We start from the raw sequence: 20,830 nt of genomic DNA, 5'->3' as shown, positions 1-20,830 counted from the left end.
TTCAGTCCAGTCCATATGTTAAAGATGGCTCTACGTCAAAGATAAAGTTCGTCAATCGTATTCCTCTCATCGCACTCTACATACCTAGCTCGCCATATCTCTTGGATCTGCGATTCTTAAGACATCTGGTTTACTACTTATTTAAACATTTTATTGACTTTAAATTGATGTTTCAACTTATTCAGTTTTTTCTTTCCTCTCCTTTGCATCATAAAAGTCACAAACATCAACAAAACAAAGCACGGAAAAAATGTAAAACTGAATAAATAATTAAAAATGCACGGAAAAATAATGTTTCGGAAAAGTGAATGGTTCAAACGTAAGAAAAACAGTATAATATAGTGTTACACAAAAATCGAATGTAAATGTATAGTAGCTACAATGTGCGAAGCTTTCAGTGAACCATTTCATTACAATATACATTATTGTAGCTGGTACACTGTATAGTGCAGGAATGGTTTTCACCAAACACCCTATGGTTAGTTTTTATCCGGGATCCGAAGCGCATTTGCAGACGACCAACAAGATGGGACGATTTCGTAATTTGAACCTCGACTTGAACAAACATGCGGGTGAGAGTATTGGTATGCCAATCATTCAATAAAGTTTTATTAAATTAGAAGAACAACTACATTACTAAAAAATGGGAGGAATGTAACGGTTAGATATTAGACAGCTTCATGAACGGGTAAGTTGCACAAAGATGATATATTTCAGTAACGGGTGTTGACAGCTAGGAACGAGTGTGAGAGAACAAGCGAGAACGTGTGTATGTGTATGTCACGAGTGGGGATGAAAGTGACGCTCGCGTTCGGACGGCATTCGACGGTCAGCAGTACAGACGGACAGACGGCTTGACTCCGTGTGCGACGCGTGTATCGGAAAAAGGACGGAACATTCGGCTGTTACAGGACTAGTACGGACTAACAAGTATGTTTATAAACAACATTCACTCATAACACACATCAGCATTTATGCTTCGTCAGCTGTCAAACTCATACGCACACATTCATGGACACTCACGAGCATCTGTCATTGTCATCTTACCAGGGGGCTGCCACTACACTATTCCAACAGTATCAACGTGTTTGGATCTCCGTTCCAGCCGTTCCGACTCCAGTTGCCGGATCGCACTCTGATTATCCTCGTAGAGCAGGATTTTACTCGCCGGTTCACCTACGTCTGCCATAAGCTTCCAGATCCAAAGCAGTTCTTGGCCAACTTCAGCTGCTGCAATGAATTCCGCCTCGGTTGAGGACAAGGCGACGCAGGTCTGCTTTCTCGCTGCCCAACTTATTGTACCACCGCCAAAAGTGATGAGGAAACCGCTGTTGGATTTTCTGTCCCGGTGATCTCCAGCCCAATCCGCGTCCACGAAAGCCTTCAGGTCAGCATTGTTGCCACCCAACTTGAGCCGGAAATGCTTCGTCGCCAGGAGGTAACGCATCGTGCGCTTCGCTTCAGTCCAATCATTTGTATTCGGCTCGCTCACTTTCCGTCCAAGTAATGACACGCTGATCGCTACATCTGGCCTCGTATTGACGGCTATGTAGAGCAAACCACCAACCAAGCTAGAGTACGATACATTGTTTGGTAGCTTACTGATCTCCTCCTCCTTTGCTTGTAGGTAGCCGGGATCCATCGGGATGAGTGATGGCTTCGCCATGTCAAGGCCGAATCGCGACCCCAGTCGCTGGATGTAGCATCGCTGGTTCAACGAAAAGTTTCCATCGGATGACCGCTCCACTTGTATGCCAAGATACTGTCGTACGTCACCCAGAGGCACTATGTTGAATTGCTCCGACAAGGCTCGCAATATCGCTTCATACTCGCTTTCGGTCTCACAGACGATGAGCATGTCGTCCACGTACAGGAGGATAAACACTTGCTTGTTTCCCCTAGTACGCACGTATATGTTGAGCAGAGGTGGACACAACCTACGCAGCACAACGGGTCTCCGAAGCGGAACGCGGAACCGGGATTTCGGGAAGAAATAAAACGCTCAAATTTCGCTACTGAACACTTTAATCACGTCTTGACTGGTCAAGCAACACATAACTTCTGATTGCTCTCTCTCTTCTACTCTACTGTTGGCGCTCTCGCCGGCGCCGTATTTGCACAACATGCCTACAGTGAGTGCGGCCAACATTGCCACAGTATGCACAATATTGCTACAGTCCAACACTCCTCCTCAATGTTGTACGCATTGTCTCTACTTTAAAATACTTCAGGTATTCTCCTCCTGTCTTACGCGCCCACTACGTAATCGCCAAACCGGCCTGGTCGAACACCACGGTTGCTCCTCCTGGATCGCCTGACTTCTCTCCAGTCGTCATCCGGATCCGAACTCGTCGTCTTCTCCAACGGACTCTCTTCCTCGCTTGAAGTATCCACGTCGTAAAACTCGTCTTCCTCCTCACGCTCGTCAGCTCGTCTCGACTTCTCCGAATACCAGCTCACCTCGCTGACTGGTTTTCCTCGTTCAACAACTTTCTTCTCGCTTGACTTCGGTGGTCGTGATTCAACCCGTAACGTGGGTAGATCACCTTGGAATGGTGCGTTACGGTGTAAGATCTACGATTTCAAGTTTTGATCTTGCTATTTTCCAGCCCGGTTTATTTAAAGGCAGGAACATTCCAGGATCAAGATTTGGTGTACTTTTTTACATTATTTATTTATTTTTTAATTCTATTTATTTTTCACTGCTAATATATCGTTTGTTTCAGAGGGATAGAGGTAAATTTAACCTATATATAAATAACAATTTTCAAAAATATAACAGTGGAGAACGTATCACAATTTAATACTTTTTTCTATTTCAGATTTACAAGCAGGCAATCAGCGATCAAAACGGCGAAGTATCCCTTTCTTTAGAAAGATCAAGATTACCGTACGATACAGTGACAAGTAGACCACGTTTTCCGCGTTGATTTATTCGTGCCGAGTTCCATAATTTCGGTTTCTTTTTCGAACATTTACGATGTATTTTTGTTCATCACACCTTCAACTTATATTACGCGTTGCGAACATTCGCGGAAAATAAATATGTACAACGGTTTCATTATCCGCAATCTTATAACACGGGAACGCGAAAAAAAAGTAATACAAAAACATAGGTGAAACTCAAGTGCAACGATTTTATTTGTTTAGTTGTCCAGTTTTCTCGTAAAGCTACGGCGCGGGTTTCGGTTTCTCAGCATTGGCAGTAACACTAAACGGAATTGCATACAGTTTATTTTCTGACTGAGAAACGATAAGATAAAACGTGCGTTATTACGAGTTGATCCGTCATAAGCGTGGTTTAAAAATTATTCATACCCGGTATATAATTAAATTTAATACACAAACATACAATAAAATTATTGTATTCTTCCGACAGCCGGCTGGCGGAGGACTAAATCATATCAAGGGTTGCATAGCTCACATCACTTACCAATGTGAATCCAGATCTATGTAACTTTCTATCCCTTCCCTTCCCACTAACAAACTTCCTTCCTGTGGCAACCGTGGGGATGCGGAGGTACACACGGTCTCTAGTAGCAACGGATGTCACACCAACATTCCTTCTCTTCCCCCGATGACCGTAAGGACGTGGCCGGCGCCGGTACTGACAATATAAAGTTTTGAACCTTCAAAATTGCACATTGAGGATGGAAAGCTACACCCAGGCCCCATCCATTTGGTTCCCTGTGCAATGTTGACTGTTCTGATCAGTAACGGAGTAGCAACTACGAATTGTACGGTCATCTCATGCTCATGCTCATGCTCATGCTTGACTTCGGTGGTCGTGATTCCACCTTCTTCACCACCTTCGCCAACTTTAGTCGATACAACTGTCCCGCTTTTTCACCCACGACCACTTTCTTCCCAGATGTATCGCGGATATCACATCCATTTCTCACAAAGTTCACCGAAAAACCTTTCGACGTTAGTCTATTCACCGACACTAGACCACTCGCCAACGACGGAACGTACAGGACATCGATTAGTTTCACCTCCACACGATTCCCGTTTCCATCTTCTCCAAACACTACACCTTCGCCGCATCCAGCAGCGGTAACCCTTTTACCGTTTGCCAACACTACACTTGGCCCGCTACTGTTCCTCAACGACTTGAAAAAACTTTTGTCACTCGTCATGTGACGACTCGCCCCACTGTCAATATACCAGTTCTTCTGCTGATCCACCCCAGCCATGAAGCACACACTGGCATTGCTGCCATCAAGGTCACCACAGTCATCGTCGTTCACGTGCTTCGCACTTGGCGGACCACGCACTCTGTCGTTCGGCTTATTCCTCTTTTCTTCACTCTCTCGTTCGAGCTCCTGCTTTGCCATCAAATACGAACGACACTCTCGACGCACGTGACCGGGCTTGCCACAAAAGAAGCAAACTCTTGTCGTCGCTCCCCTTTGCAATCTACCCACACTTTGCATTTCACTTCGCACTATTTCACATTTCATCGCTTTCATGTTGAACGATTCCCCGCATCGTTCCCTCCGCCGCTCGAACTCGTCCAACAGCTTCGACTTCACCAGCTGCATTGTGATGTCTGCATCCGCTCTGCTCTCCAACGCCGTAATCAAACCACCATACGAATCGGGCAAGCTGCGCAGGATCATCGCAATCCGCAGCGATTCCTCCAGCTCCTGACCTGCATTCGCCAGACGATCGAACAAATCGTCCAACACCACCAGATGATTTTCCAGATCACCACTTTCCGCGAGATTTACCGAGCACAATCTTTTCAATAACGAGACACGTGATGTCACCGTGTTCTTCTCGTGATAGCCACGCAACTGATCCCAAAAATCTTTTGCACTTTCCGCGTCTTTCACCAGTCCGAACTGGTTGTCGTCTATGCACAACCCAATCGTGGCCCGAGCTTTACGATCATCCTTCGTCCACTGATTGGTCACTACCGTCGGCCTCGCATCACTGATCACGTGCCACAGCTCCTCTCTGGTTAGGAGCATTTCCATTCGGAACTTCCAGATTTGCCAATTCTGGTTGTTCAACCTGGCAAACGCGAACTTGTTCACATCCGCCATTTTGTCTTTACAACACACGCACACACCGCTGCAGCAATTACACAAAACTCCACACGCGGCGCAAACGAACGAACGAATCACTTTCCCGCAGCGAACCGGAACCCTTCCGTCGGCACTCCTGGGCCCATAACCTGTTGAGCAGAGGTGGACACAACCTACGCAGCACAACGGGTCTCCGAAGCGGAACGCGGAACCGGGATTTCGGGAAGAAATAAAACGCTCAAATTTCGCTACTGAACACTTTAATCACGTCTTGACTGGTCAAGCAACACATAACTTCTGATTGCTCTCTCTCTTCTACTCTACTGTTGGCGCTCTCGCCGGCGCCGTATTTGCACAACATGCCTACAGTGAGTGCGGCCAACATTGCCACAGTATGCACAATATTGCTACAGTCCAACAGTATAGACACGCGTCGGCGGTTGACTGGATGAATCCGAGTTCCTTCAGCCTGCTATCGATCGTCCGGTTCCAGATTCGTCCGGATTGCTTCAAGCCGTAGATGCTTTTCTTCAGGTGGCAGACTTCTCCGGGTGAACCGATTTCGTACCCCTTCGGCTGTCGCATGTATACCGGCTCCGTTAGAGTCCCGTACAGATAGGCCGTTTTGATGTCAACGTGCTTCACTAAAAATTGGGTTTTTAAATTATGAAAAATGTATTGATTTTTTGATTTTATACAAAAGAGCACCTTTTTCTGAGCCACTATGATTTTTTTTCAGATTTTTAGAACCTTATTTTGGTACCTAAAATCAATTTCAAAGAGGTTTTTTCAAATCACCTTTTGACAGCTAGGCAACTGTTTGACAGCTCCGCCCAGTACAAAATGCGACGAGGGGTGATTCGACAAATCGCTCCCATACAAACTTCAAATTGATTTTTACATAGGTTCCCGGGCTCCAAAACTCATGAAAATTTGGATTTCGGCTCAGTTTCACATGCAGATTCAGAATATCGCATTATCTCAACACCGTTAAAGAAGCCAATTGACGCCGAGTGGCAATGGTTAGGAGTGTGCGAAAAGTTACCTGTTTCGCCACCGGCGCGAACACCTGGTCGTAGTCAGTGCCAAACTTCTGACTGAAGCCTTGAGCGACCAGTCTTGCCTTGTAACGAGTGACACGTCCGTGCTCGTCCAGCTTACGTTTGAACAGCCACTTTGATCCGACTGCCTTTCGTCCTTCCGGGAGGGCTGCAACGGTCCAGGTCGAGTTCTGACGGTGCGACATCATCTCCTCATCCATGGCTGCCTTCCACGAATCGCTCTCGGGTCCATTTACTGCCTCATCGAAAGTTGTTGGTTCTGCAACGAGCGCCATGTTGCTCATTTCGCGGTACCGCTGTGGGGCGACACCCTTATTTGGCCGCTCGGATCTTCGGACAATAGTTTCATTCAGATCTTCGTGAACGAATTCATCGCAGGAGTCAAAATCGGTATCGGTTGCAGCCGACAATCCGTCCTCTTCATCGTCTGGATCGCTTGCGGGTTCCTCGGTCGGTGCTTGATTCAATGCCGCAATAGGGGAGAACGGATTTAGGATGTCCGCGTATGACTCCTCCTCCAGATTTGGAACGTCGGTACCGGGTTGGACCAACTCCTCCTCAACGAATTTGACGTCTCGGCTGATGACCAACTTGTTAGTGGCCAAATCGATGAACCGGTATGCCTTATGGTTGTTGGAATAGCCGACGAACGTCATTGTCGGAACGGTTATCCGCGGGACGCTTGTCCGCGGAACGATTGTCAGCGGAAAGGTTTTCCAGACGCTTGTCCGCCATCTTTTTTCGTCGCGCAAAAATTTCACACGTCCGTGTGCTACAACTATCGTTAACGGAATCCCGAACGAGTCTCTTGGTCAGAACCACAAACCCGACGATGTACACTCAGAAATATAAAAAATCAGAGACAGATTAAAAGTTATACAATTTTAACTTTTATTGGGTTTACACATACCCAAGTTTAACATTTATACTGTATTAGTCTAGTAATTTAATCTTTACCAGATTTTTGCGAAAATATGTGTTAGCGTGTTTAAGTTTTCCAGAACTTTTCGAGTCAACAGGACAGACAAATTATCTTTGTGGCTTTTGCGAATATTCAAGAAATGAGAATTACCACCGCTGATCTTTGGTTTCCTGAGAAGAGCTCATCGAAAACGCCAGTAAATGGTAAGTACCTTTATGCTGCATAAAATCAACTTGAAATCAAGCGTATTCTGTGTTTTAGACTCCTCCGGCACCGGCAAGACAGAAACCAGCAGCAACGCCAGTTCCGTTCCAATGCGGCAGAGAGCATCAAGCGCAAGGACACATCGGAACCTATCGGAACTGAAAGCGCCAGAAAAGGAGACAGGCCAGCATTTCCAAGAGCTGTTGCAGGGTCCACCGTTTGCCGCTAGAGACCGCAAAAGCTAATTCCGCAACGACAGACGGAGAGTTCGTTCAATGTCTTTTTGGAACAGTGTTTTCGACGCAGAGGAGGTTCGGGAAAACCATGACGAGGATGCATCCCTTTTCGATCGTTGTTGCAGTTCTGACGCCGGTTTTCATACATACTTGTAAATATTGTTCAAAATAAACGACACGCTTAATTGATTAGCTTTTTCTTTTTTTTTGCTTTTAAGAAAATAAACAATCAAAACCAAGCAACATTTCAATAAACTCTGGTTATACATGGTTCGATATAGCTATCCTATACTAGACTACGTATAAATCGAAGTTATACTGAGCTGTATAAGTTGAACATATACTTAGCCTGGGGTCAACCAGGTGAAATGGATTTAGTGTGGGATTTATACTAAATAGTTTAGATTTTTTTTCTGAGTGTATTCGAACACTCTTGCTCTCGCTCGTACCCAAGTAACCACGAAGCCGTATATAAGTGCACCAATTTCGCCATATATTGATAATTAAAATTGTGAATATAATGCTGCATTACTTTAAATCCCTCATTGAAGCAATATTAAAGTCGAAAAGGGCCCCACTAAAATCAAATTAGTGCCACATATTGCAGCACGCTGACAGCCATTGCTAAAGTAACATAAATGCATGTGCTTTGCATTTGCATTTGCACATGCTTAATACGTGCAACACGGAAAACCAAAACAAAATTTATTTTTAGCACCGTTTCGTTATCGACGGTACTGATGCCCCCCACACATGACTGTTTTACTTTTAACCATTATTTTTTGTCGCCGGGTCGGGAGTCGAACCAGAAGTGTTGAAGACCGCTAGATGAGTTCCATCGCGCTGGCGCCTTGGACCGTTTCTACTGCAGTGATAACAACAGATTTTTCATTAAATAAAAGGAAACTGATCTTCTGTCTCAATCATTGCAGTAGAAGCCAAAACGACTATGTCATATGTAATAGAATACAGTAATTTATCACATTCTGATAAATTACTGATAAATACAAAATGCATTTTAGAAGATATTTAATCAATAAGAAAATTAAAACGTCGATTAAAACACCTTTCGCACACTGCTCATATGCTAATTGTGATTTCCATCATTATTGGCATGTGATAGCAGCCTACAGAAAAGAGAAAAGGTCATCTACAAAAAGGTTTTGCTGTCGTCGATCGGTGGCTCAAAGTTGGTCGGGAGTCGAACCAGAAATGTTGAATAGTGATGGAGTTGACCGTAAATATGTTGAATCTTCTTGATTTGATTTGTTTACCATTAGAGTCAAGCTTTTATAATTGTATTGTTAGAGCAAACTTTGCTAGTTTGTAAATTGCATTTTTTCAGTGTTTGCAGAGTTGAATTATTGAATTATCTTATATCACCTTTTAATGAACCCTAGTGCAAAGAAAAATGCAATGCATCATTACATTGATAATGCCAATCAAAAGGATTATTGCATGACAAGTGTGGAATTACTGCATTTCGCATTGCAGATGTTGATATTCAGTCTAATTCGTGTAATGATATAATGCTTGTGGTTACTTGGGTATTCTCTCATTGCTCTTTTCCAATCGATCTCGCAGTTTGGTTGGGCTCTATTCAAGGCAGTGGTGCTATACATGCAGATTTCTCTGTAATTGTACACATCTTTGTACTGATAATCATTTAGAAATCTAAAAATGAAGATTTCCGGATTATTTACACACTTATACATATTTGCATGAATTTACAGAGCTTTATACAAAGTTCCATCATAACATGCATAATCTATGTGGCTCTTACGAACCAACGGTCAAGATTTTTTTTTTTTTTTTTTATGGAGGGTGAAAATAGATATGAAAATATGACCACACTGATTCTACGCATTCCAATGCTTCGCTCTCAGAGCGCGATTCAGGACACGAACGAAACCGAAAGTTCTTGTCAGTGATGCCATATTTGATTATTTTCTTTTTTTGGATTTATAAATTCACTATTAAAATTATTATTATTACTGATTTAATTTAAATATTAGTATCAGTACAAGGGGTTGGAAACTCTGACACCCTTGAATGTGTTGCAGTGTGCTGATCGGGTGTTTGTGGGTGTTTTTGGGTGATTCTCGGTGCTTTGACGTTTTTGACAATTAATATGATAGACGTCACATTTTTCCCAAATTACTGGCAACACTTTATAATTTTTTTCATCGTTGATTGTTTTGATGTGGATTTGATCGATCAACATCGGTGGTGGGCAATCTCAGCGGCCGTAACAATCTCACATCTTGCCGGATGTAGCGGAATTCCGGTCCCGGTAAGTTAAGGAAGCTGTTAATGGCATAAAGTGATTATAACATCTGATATCTTTAAACAATTTTTATTTCAGTATTCGGTAGAAGAATCAGATGATGCTCAAGACTCCTACGAAAGCAACTACATTACCCAGTTCGGAAGAATGCGTCGCCAAAAGTTCAAAAGCAAGCGGAACCAGGAGCGGAACGCTCAAGGAAACCACAACCACACCGAAAAAGCAATTTAGCAGATCCGCGAACAAATAAACTGGTTTCCGAGTCTGTCAATGTCGATTCTGGGAGCTTCGAAGCACACGGCAGGCGGCAAAAGGAAGTTACACTTGCCCCATCTGATTTATGGTTTATTCGTCGAAGCCTATTCCCGCAAAGCATGGCGCGCTGGATAACTAACATTCCTGAGGAAGAATCGAAGGAGGAGAAATCGATGAGTTCAAAAACGTGGAGTCGAAAATATCCGACAAAGAAAAGAACATTATGTTTTCAGTGTGATGAGGCAAAAGCGAACGTTGGTCCAGTCACTGAAGAAGAAATCGACAAGAAAGTGGTAGTGGATATCAATCGGGTGACTCGAATAGTGAGATTCGAGCGGAAATTAAAGATAAATCTTCCGATAGGAGATTTCTAGTGAGAATAAAAAAAAACGAGAAATGAAATTTATTTTATTCAAAAAATTCAACTTTTTTTATTTGATTTCATAATGATACGTATACAACTTTTCAAGATTTTACCTAACTAATCATTTTCGGTCACGTAACTTTCGTGGAGATGATCCGCCAGGAAGTAGTCGGTGGTAAGGTCCCGTGAAGTTTCCCTCAGTAAAAGTTCCGCACAAAAGAGATTCTTCGCCACCACAGACAGCAGACACCGATGACGTCAGCTTCGGTTACTGGTTCGGAAAATATGGGCTAACATCACTGACACGTTATCCTCCTAGAGGAAGTCAACAGTTGCTGCTTGCTGTTGCTTTCGCAGAGTCCAGAAGGGATGAAAGCAACACCAGGTGTTGGCGCGAGTTTCTTCTGGATCAATGAAACACATATCGAGAGCAGCGTTTGTTTACGGCAGCTTCAATGCTATATTAAATAGAATTCATTTTTAGTATTTTACACTTCATTTTTCTTATAAATAACTTACATGATAGTTTCTTAATCTCTAACGAACTGTCTCACTCGACGCACAACTTAACACTAAATATTCTAATTAATTAATTCCTATTGGACAATACAGTTGCCAGTTTCACTCCAAATACACGCGATACCGTCGCAACATTCTCCCCCCCGTGAAACTGGCAACTAACTATCTCATCACTTTTCGAATCTATATACATTTCAATTCTTGCATTAAATTTCCTCAATAACATCTCTCTGTACCACTGTGCAATGCAGACGGTGTGGTAGTCTTTACAAAGCAGCTCCACCGGGGTCAAAAACAATACATTCAGAAACAGCGTTGCGTTCAACACTGACGACGACGACGACGAGGGCCTTCTCCACTAGTGCACATTTTTGTACCATATTCACCGTCGATTGTTTCGCTTCTATCTCTGTTGAATCAGAAGATAGGCGCACGCTGTGTGCTGATTGATTCCTGTTAGAATGGTTGGTCGTCGTCGTCGATACGAAGGGGACCGTGTGCATGATGCCTTTATTGTCATCGCATATAGCTGAAAGTCGTTGAGTAATTTGCGATCGCGGAGCGGCGAAATTTTGATCTGATGTCGGCGTGATTGGATCTGTAGCATTGGAGCAGGCAAACTGTGATTGGGTTTGGTCGTCGCACGATTCGGCCTTTTCTGCTGCCGATTGCACTCGGATGGCTTTCCCACTATATTTGCACATTAGTGCCTCTTTCTTTGCCGCGTACTCCAACTCAATCTTCTCCATCGCATCGGAGAACTTTTTATCCATTTGCGCAAGTTCGCGCTCGAACTCCAGTGCCCTGCGCCTTTCTTCATCCTGACACTGTTTGCGCCAAAGCGCTCTTCGGACTTCGAACTCTTCGAGTTGCTGCTTGAGGGCGTCCAGTCGGGTACCCATACCGACCACTTTGTGGTGATGATGTATCATCATTGAAGTTTGTTGGCGCGAGTTTCTTCTGGATCAATGAAACACATATCGAGAGCAGCGTTTGTTTACGGCAGCTTCAATGCTATATTAAATAGAATTCATTTTTAGTATTTTACACTTCATTTTTCTTATAAATAACTTACATGATAGTTTCTTAATCTCTAACGAACTGTCTCACTCGACGCACAACTTAACACTAAATATTCTAATTAATTAATTCCTATTGGACAATACAGTTGCCAGTTTCACTCCAAATACACGCGATACCGTCGCAACACCAGGGTTGCATTAATCGAGGCACCAATGGAAGAAGTGTTTCCGGGATTACTTCTCCAGTTTCCTCCAGAGGATGATGAAGTGGAAGTAGTTCGATGGCGATGATCGGATGGACGTAAAGCTTCTTAGCTGCATTGCTTTCCTCGGATGGGACGGGCGCTTTCATTGATTAGTGAATTCTGCCACCGGTGGCCGTGGTTTGACTTCGGCCGTCTTGGTGCAGGACGACCTATCCGATGGCTGTTTTATAGCTTATGACGTGCTCGCAGTTTTTATTATTTACATCGTCTACCTCGGTAGACTGCTGCGCTTCCGAGGCACGATTGTCCTTCGTTTTCAGCACTCCTTCTATCACCATTTCCAAATAGGTTACACAACGATAATTGTTTCTGTCAGGCTTTATCCGATTCTGCTGTTTTACCTGAATCTTCGTTCCGCCCAAGTCGTTGCGCTGGCTCATACAGCGGCTGATCAGGGTCTTTCAGGAAGATCTTTCTGATAACTATTTCGCCGGAGCCTAGCCCGGAGCTGAGGGAGGGTCTGGCAATTGACATCATTCATTCCGGCTTAGGTGGCGAGGGAGTAGCACTATGTAGCACCAGCACTAAAGACTAATCGTAGCACCTTCAACTCATCCTTTTTCGCCATTCGGTCCATGGTAATGTTGGACAGGATTTCGGCGGTTCCAGGCTCCGGAGAAAATGTACCTGGTCCTGCGCTGCTGCTCGTACCCGGTAGCTGCTGCCTATTCCGTTCAGCACTGCGACGATAAACATTGTCTGAAAATGTAAATATAAACATCGGCAGACCAGTGACGCCAGTAAAATAAAATAGAATCATGGTGCTACAATTGAAAGGTGTCGAAAAGGTGTCAGAAGGTGTTTAGGTGTGTGAAATGGGTGTTTCACACAAGGTGTCAGAGTTTCCAACCCCTTGTCTGATTTATGGTTTATTCGTCGAAGCCTTTTCCCGCAAAGCATGGCGCGCTGGATAACTAACATTCCTGAGGAAGAATCGAAGGAGGAGAAATCAATGAGTTCAAAAACGTGGAGTCGAAAATATCCGACAAAGAAAAGAACATTATGTTTTCAGTGTGATGAGGCAAAAGCGAATGTTGAGTCACTGAAGAAGAAATCGACAAGAAAGTGGTAGTGGATATCAATCGGGTGACTCGAATAGTGAGATTCGAGCGGAAATTAAAGATAAATCTTCCGATAGGAGATTTCTAGTGAGAATAAAAAAAAACGAGAAATGAAATTTATTTTATTCAAAAAATTCAACTTTTTTTATTTGATTTCATAATGATACGTATACAACTTTTCAAGATTTTACCTAACTAATCATTTTCGGTCACTTAACTTTCGTGGAGATGATCCGCCAGGAAGTAGTCGGTGGTAAGGTCCCGTGAAGTTTCCCTCAGTAAAAGTTCCGCACAAAAGAGATTCTTCGCCACCACAGACAGCAGACACCGATGACGTCAGCTTCGGTTACTGGTTCGGAAAATATGGGCTAACATCACTGACACGTTATCCTCCTAGAGGAAGTCAACAGTTGCTGCTTGCTGTTGCTTTCGCAGAGTCCAGAAGGGATGAAAGCAACACCAGGGTTGCATTAATCGAGGCACCAATGGAAGAAGTGTTTCCGGGATTACTTCTCCAGTTTCCTCCAGAGGATGATGAAGTGGAAGTAGTTCGATGGCGATGATCGGATGGACGTAAAGCTTCTTAGCTGCATTGCTTTCCTCGGATGGGACGGGCGCTTTCATTGATTAGTGAATTCTGCCACCGGTGGCCGTGGTTTGACTTCGGCCGTCTTGGTGCAGGACGACCTATCCGATGGCTGTTTTATAGCTTATGACGTGCTCGCAGTTTTTATTATTTACATCGTCTACCTCGCTGTTGCTTCCGGTAGACTGCTGCGCTTCCGAGGCACGATTGTCCTTCGTTTTCAGCACTCCTTCTATCACCATTTCCAAATAGGTTACACAACGATAATTGTTTCTGTCAGGCTTTATCCGATTCTGCTGTTTTACCTGAATCATCGTTCCGCCCAAGTCGTTGCGCTGGCTCATACAGCGGCTGATCAGGGTCTTTCAGGAAGATCTTTCTGATAACTATTTCGCCGGAGCCTAGCTCGGAGCTGAGGGAGGGTCTGGCAATTGACATCGTTCATTCCGGCTTAGGTGGCGAGGGAGTAGCACTATGTAGCACCAGCACTAAAGACTAATCGTAGCACCTTCAACTCATCCTTTTTCGCCATTCGGTCCATAGTAATGTTGGACAGGATTTCGGCGGTTCCAGGCTCCGGAGAAAATGTACCTGGTCCTGCGCTGCTGCTCGTACCCGGTAGCTGCTGCCTATTCCGTTCAGCACTGCGACGATAAACATTGTCTGAAAATGTAAATATAAACATCGGCAGACCAGTGACGCCAGTAAAATAAAATAGAATCATGGTGCTACAATTGAAAGGTGTCGAAAAGGTGTCAGAAGGTGTTTTAGGTGTGTGAAATGGGTGTTTCACACAAGGTGTCAGAGTTTCCAACCCCTTGTATCAGTATTATATCCACTTATCCGCGAGCGGTAATGGCGGCGGCGGGCATATCCAACCGGTTTAGATGTTGACGTTTCATGGGGGAAAGTCAAAACAGTTTCATTCTCCTCCTCACCCCTTCACTCACCGTTTAGTGGCGCCAACCGATTGTGATCCCCAAGAAACGTCAAAATTCGAATCGGTTAATTGTGCCCGCCGCCGCCATTACCGCTCGCGGATAAGTGGATATGCTCTCCATCCACCACATTACTTCCCTTCTCTACTCTCAATCCGAACACTTTGGTGTGTCAAATTATAACTGATATCTAATGTCTGGGTCTTCCACCTTCTCTCTATTTTACACATATTATCCGTTGCAAGAAAATAGAGAGCGAAAATGGTGCAAAATCGCTAATAGACCTCCGCTCGTACGTTTAATCGTTATGGTGTCTTTTACAATAAGTGCGCGAATGGGCCAAAGAATACTGCGCCGAAAACACCAACACGATTTACCGTGCTGGCGGAGGTATACGAGCACTCGCGCTCAAAAATTTTCGCGCAACGCATAATATTCTGCATTGTTAAAAATAATGAACACAATGCAGTTATTTTTTTAATTTGAATTTGGAACGCTATGTATGAATTTGTCATATTGGATTAAATCGACCCACCGTTCTATCGCTATCGTTCTACAATTTATAATATAGAAGGGCATCAAACATTGAATTTCATCACATTATTCTTTCCGTGCGTTGAATCGGTTCAATCGGTTTGCATGTGGCACAGACCTGTTTATCCATATTTATCGAACTGATCGAAACCGACCGACCGAGCTGAAGCTGACAGAGCAAGTCTGTCAAAGTCCGTGTTTACTTTTCGTCACGAAACATTTTGGATCATTTTCATTCCGAAAAGTTCTTTTTTTTTTGCATTAGGTATTGCAATACTTAGTGCCATAAGACTAGCCTTAATCGAGGAAATACTGTTGCATAAACGATCGAATCGTAGACAGGACGACGTTTGAACACCGACAGCAACAAACAGGTAGGGTAGTTGATTTCAATGTTGCAGTTTTTTTTTTTTTTTTTTTTTTTTCTAGTCCTACCATCAGATGTAGGATGTAGATTCTACAACGATTTTAGACAAATTTAGACTAATTTCAACTCATATTTCAGCCAAATCGCTGCTGGTTTTGGTCTGGTTCTTGGCCTACTAATCGACGCCCCGAAGAGTCACATCCCAGAGCACACATCAAATTCTAGGATATCAAATTTAATGCGGGTAACGGTTTTAAAGAAGAAATCGCCCAGACGTTGTTTCTATGCTACCAGCGACGTTGTACTCACGCAAGTTGAAGAATATCATCCTATCTGGAGGCGGCCACGTAAAATGAGATAAATCATAACAAAGTTGGGGCATCCAGCCGAAGGCCCTTTCACCGAATAGCCTGACACCATCCATAATTACGACAGTTGCATTGATCCAAAACTGGGAATGCAATTCTAAAACGAGTCCGACAGCGCAACTTGAACGTGTGTACATTTGAATACCCAGGTCAGCAAATCTTTCATTTATAATCAAACTTGTTGTGTACTACCATTTACTACTTCATTTTATTTTGATTTCTTTTGTGAACAATATACATTATTAATAATAGTGATTAACAGTAAAACGCCATTCTTCCTTCACTCAAACACATTATAAATGTAGTCGCTGTTGTACCTAGATGGTTTCCTTAGGTTTGAACGAGTACGTAGATGAGGACTGCTTCCATTTGCACTTACTTCGGTATCCGTTTGTACGATTTGAGTGTCAGTAGGATCTGGCCTATATGGCAGACTCTCGTTGGCCGGTGGTTCTCCAGTTTCCATCTCCGTGCCAGAAGCTCTTCTGACGTCCTGTACATTTCGTGCGTATTGGATTCCACTTTTGCTCACGACCACTACCTTTGGCCCCTCTCTTGCAACGACGGTATAGCGTTCCGATGAAAAAGTCGGATCAGTTTTAGTTTTTCGTTGCTGGCTTAGATGTACGACGTCTCCTACGTTGATGTCCGACGGTTTCGCGCCTCGAGTCTTATCTGCGTAGCACTTACTGATAAGCTTTTCTTCCGCGTCTTTCTCTCGTATATCAGTGCGATCTAAGGTATGATTGGAGCCCCAAAGACTAGGGAAAGTTCCTCGAAACTTCCAACCAACCATCAATTCAAATGGTGTGACATTTAACCAAGGGGTTGGAAACTCTGACACCCTTGAATGTGTTGCAGTGTGCTGATCGGGTGTTTGTGGGTGTTTTTGGGTGATTCTCGGTGCTTTGACGTTTTTGACAATTAATATGATAGACGTCACATTTTTCCCAAATTACTGGCAACACTTTATAATTTTTTTCATCGTTGATTGTTTTGATGTGGATTTGATCGATCAACATCGGTGGTGGGCAATCTCAGCGGCCGTAACAATCTCACATCTTGCCGGATGTAGCGGAATTCCGGTCCCGGTAAGTTAAGGAAGCTGTTAATGGCATAAAGTGATTATAACATCTGATATCTTTAAACAATTTTTATTTCAGTATTCGGTAGAAGAATCAGATGATGCTCAAGACTCCTACGAAAGCAACTACATTACCCAGTTCGGAAGAATGCGTCGCCAAAAGTTCAAAAGCAAGCGGAACCAGGAGCGGAACGCTCAAGGAAACCACAACCACACCGAAAAAGCAATTTAGCAGATCCGCGAACAAATAAACTGGTTTCCGAGTCTGTCAATGTCGATTCTGGGAGCTTCGAAGCACACGGCAGGCGGCAAAAGGAAGTTACACTTGCCCCATCTGATTTATGGTTTATTCGTCGAAGCCTATTCCCGCAAAGCATGGCGCGCTGGATAACTAACATTCCTGAGGAAGAATCGAAGGAGGAGAAATCGATGAGTTCAAAAACGTGGAGTCGAAAATATCCGACAAAGAAAAGAACATTATGTTTTCAGTGTGATGAGGCAAAAGCGAACGTTGGTCCAGTCACTGAAGAAGAAATCGACAAGAAAGTGGTAGTGGATATCAATCGGGTGACTCGAATAGTGAGATTCGAGCGGAAATTAAAGATAAATCTTCCGATAGGAGATTTCTAGTGAGAATAAAAAAAAACGAGAAATGAAATTTATTTTATTCAAAAAATTCAACTTTTTTTATTTGATTTCATAATGATACGTATACAACTTTTCAAGATTTTACCTAACTAATCATTTTCGGTCACGTAACTTTCGTGGAGATGATCCGCCAGGAAGTAGTCGGTGGTAAGGTCCCGTGAAGTTTCCCTCAGTAAAAGTTCCGCACAAAAGAGATTCTTCGCCACCACAGACAGCAGACACCGATGACGTCAGCTTCGGTTACTGGTTCGGAAAATATGGGCTAACATCACTGACACGTTATCCTCCTAGAGGAAGTCAACAGTTGCTGCTTGCTGTTGCTTTCGCAGAGTCCAGAAGGGATGAAAGCAACACCAGGTGTTGGCGCGAGTTTCTTCTGGATCAATGAAACACATATCGAGAGCAGCGTTTGTTTACGGCAGCTTCAATGCTATATTAAATAGAATTCATTTTTAGTATTTTACACTTCATTTTTCTTATAAATAACTTACATGATAGTTTCTTAATCTCTAACGAACTGTCTCACTCGACGCACAACTTAACACTAAATATTCTAATTAATTAATTCCTATTGGACAATACAGTTGCCAGTTTCACTCCAAATACACGCGATACCGTCGCAACATTCTCCCCCCCGTGAAACTGGCAACTAACTATCTCATCACTTTTCGAATCTATATACATTTCAATTCTTGCATTAAATTTCCTCAATAACATCTCTCTGTACCACTGTGCAATGCAGACGGTGTGGTAGTCTTTACAAAGCAGCTCCACCGGGGTCAAAAACAATACATTCAGAAACAGCGTTGCGTTCAACACTGACGACGACGACGACGAGGGCCTTCTCCACTAGTGCACATTTTTGTACCATATTCACCGTCGATTGTTTCGCTTCTATCTCTGTTGAATCAGAAGATAGGCGCACGCTGTGTGCTGATTGATTCCTGTTAGAATGGTTGGTCGTCGTCGTCGATACGAAGGGGACCGTGTGCATGATGCCTTTATTGTCATCGCATATAGCTGAAAGTCGTTGAGTAATTTGCGATCGCGGAGCGGCGAAATTTTGATCTGATGTCGGCGTGATTGGATCTGTAGCATTGGAGCAGGCAAACTGTGATTGGGTTTGGTCGTCGCACGATTCGGCCTTTTCTGCTGCCGATTGCACTCGGATGGCTTTCCCACTATATTTGCACATTAGTGCCTCTTTCTTTGCCGCGTACTCCAACTCAATCTTCTCCATCGCATCGGAGAACTTTTTATCCATTTGCGCAAGTTCGCGCTCGAACTCCAGTGCCCTGCGCCTTTCTTCATCCTGACACTGTTTGCGCCAAAGCGCTCTTCGGACTTCGAACTCTTCGAGTTGCTGCTTGAGGGCGTCCAGTCGGGTACCCATACCGACCACTTTGTGGTGATGATGTATCATCATTGAAGTTTGTTGGCGCGAGTTTCTTCTGGATCAATGAAACACATATCGAGAGCAGCGTTTGTTTACGGCAGCTTCAATGCTATATTAAATAGAATTCATTTTTAGTATTTTACACTTCATTTTTCTTATAAATAACTTACATGATAGTTTCTTAATCTCTAACGAACTGTCTCACTCGACGCACAACTTAACACTAAATATTCTAATTAATTAATTCCTATTGGACAATACAGTTGCCAGTTTCACTCCAAATACACGCGATACCGTCGCAACACCAGGGTTGCATTAATCGAGGCACCAATGGAAGAAGTGTTTCCGGGATTACTTCTCCAGTTTCCTCCAGAGGATGATGAAGTGGAAGTAGTTCGATGGCGATGATCGGATGGACGTAAAGCTTCTTAGCTGCATTGCTTTCCTCGGATGGGACGGGCGCTTTCATTGATTAGTGAATTCTGCCACCGGTGGCCGTGGTTTGACTTCGGCCGTCTTGGTGCAGGACGACCTATCCGATGGCTGTTTTATAGCTTATGACGTGCTCGCAGTTTTTATTATTTACATCGTCTACCTCGGTAGACTGCTGCGCTTCCGAGGCACGATTGTCCTTCGTTTTCAGCACTCCTTCTATCACCATTTCCAAATAGGTTACACAACGATAATTGTTTCTGTCAGGCTTTATCCGATTCTGCTGTTTTACCTGAATCTTCGTTCCGCCCAAGTCGTTGCGCTGGCTCATACAGCGGCTGATCAGGGTCTTTCAGGAAGATCTTTCTGATAACTATTTCGCCGGAGCCTAGCCCGGAGCTGAGGGAGGGTCTGGCAATTGACATCATTCATTCCGGCTTAGGTGGCGAGGGAGTAGCACTATGTAGCACCAGCACTAAAGACTAATCGTAGCACCTTCAACTCATCCTTTTTCGCCATTCGGTCCATGGTAATGTTGGACAGGATTTCGGCGGTTCCAGGCTCCGGAGAAAATGTACCTGGTCCTGCGCTGCTGCTCGTACCCGGTAGCTGCTGCCTATTCCGTTCAGCACTGCGACGATAAACATTGTCTGAAAATGTAAATATAAACATCGGCAGACCAGTGACGCCAGTAAAATAAAATAGAATCATGGTGCTACAATTGAAAGGTGTCGAAAAGGTGTCAGAAGGTGTTTAGGTGTGTGAAATGGGTGTTTCACACAAGGTGTCAGAGTTTCCAACCCCTTGTCTGATTTATGGTTTATTCGTCGAAGCCTTTTCCCGCAAAGCATGGCGCGCTGGATAACTAACATTCCTGAGGAAGAATCGAAGGAGGAGAAATCAATGAGTTCAAAAACGTGGAGTCGAAAATATCCGACAAAGAAAAGAACATTATGTTTTCAGTGTGATGAGGCAAAAGCGAATGTTGAGTCACTGAAGAAGAAATCGACAAGAAAGTGGTAGTGGATATCAATCGGGTGACTCGAATAGTGAGATTCGAGCGGAAATTAAAGATAAATCTTCCGATAGGAGATTTCTAGTGAGAATAAAAAAAAACGAGAAATGAAATTTATTTTATTCAAAAAATTCAACTTTTTTTATTTGATTTCATAATGATACGTATACAACTTTTCAAGATTTTACCTAACTAATCATTTTCGGTCACTTAACTTTCGTGGAGATGATCC

General features: G+C 43.6%; 2 long non-coding RNA genes across 2 annotated transcripts; both read left to right on the top strand.

The window, feature by feature from the left end:
* Window positions 1-9,555: 9,555 nt before the first annotated feature.
* LOC134285009 (uncharacterized) lies at window positions 9,556-12,917 on the top strand. Its single transcript, XR_009996069.1, has 3 exons — window positions 9,556-9,749; window positions 9,822-10,747; window positions 12,095-12,917. It is a non-coding gene; the product is annotated as an uncharacterized LOC134285009 (long non-coding RNA).
* A 2,398-nt stretch (window positions 12,918-15,315) lies between these two features.
* On the top strand, window positions 15,316-20,289 carry LOC134285008 (uncharacterized). Its single transcript, XR_009996068.1, has 4 exons — window positions 15,316-15,662; window positions 15,794-17,114; window positions 17,187-18,112; window positions 19,460-20,289. It is a non-coding gene; the product is annotated as an uncharacterized LOC134285008 (long non-coding RNA).
* The last annotated feature ends 541 nt before the right edge of the window (window positions 20,290-20,830 follow it).

This window comes from Aedes albopictus, chromosome 1 (assembly GCF_035046485.1).
Source record: "Aedes albopictus strain Foshan chromosome 1, AalbF5, whole genome shotgun sequence".
In the NCBI taxonomy this organism is placed as follows: domain Eukaryota; kingdom Metazoa; phylum Arthropoda; class Insecta; order Diptera; family Culicidae; genus Aedes; species Aedes albopictus.
The sequence above is the reverse complement of the archived record's forward strand: the minus strand, read 5'-3'. Positions and strand labels throughout refer to the sequence as shown.